This window comes from Juglans regia, unplaced genomic scaffold, assembly GCF_001411555.2.
Source record: "Juglans regia cultivar Chandler unplaced genomic scaffold, Walnut 2.0 Scaffold_13366, whole genome shotgun sequence".
NCBI classification, from domain to species: domain Eukaryota; kingdom Viridiplantae; phylum Streptophyta; class Magnoliopsida; order Fagales; family Juglandaceae; genus Juglans; species Juglans regia.
Window position 1 is genome coordinate 1 of NW_023343800.1, and position 209 is coordinate 209.

Below are 209 nucleotides of genomic sequence, written 5' to 3' on the forward strand. Positions count from 1 at the left end.
GGTTGGGGCAACGATGCGTGACACCCAGGCAGACGTGCCCTCGGCCGAATGGCTTCGGGCGCAACTTGCGTTCAAAGACTCGATGATTCGCGGGATTCTGCAATGCACACCAAGTATCGCATTTCGCTACGTTCTTCATCGATGCGAGAGCCGAGATATCCGTTGCCGAGAGTCGTTATGTATCATGGTAAAGATGTCACCAACAACGC

At 54.1% G+C, this 209-nt stretch overlaps 1 non-coding gene across 1 annotated transcript; it reads right to left on the reverse strand.

The window, feature by feature from the left end:
• Nucleotides 1-18: 18 nt before the first annotated feature.
• LOC118345068 lies at nt 19-174 on the reverse strand. Its single transcript, XR_004798744.1, has one exon. It is a non-coding gene; the product is annotated as a 5.8S ribosomal RNA (ribosomal RNA).
• Between the last annotated feature and the right edge of the window lie 35 nt (nt 175-209).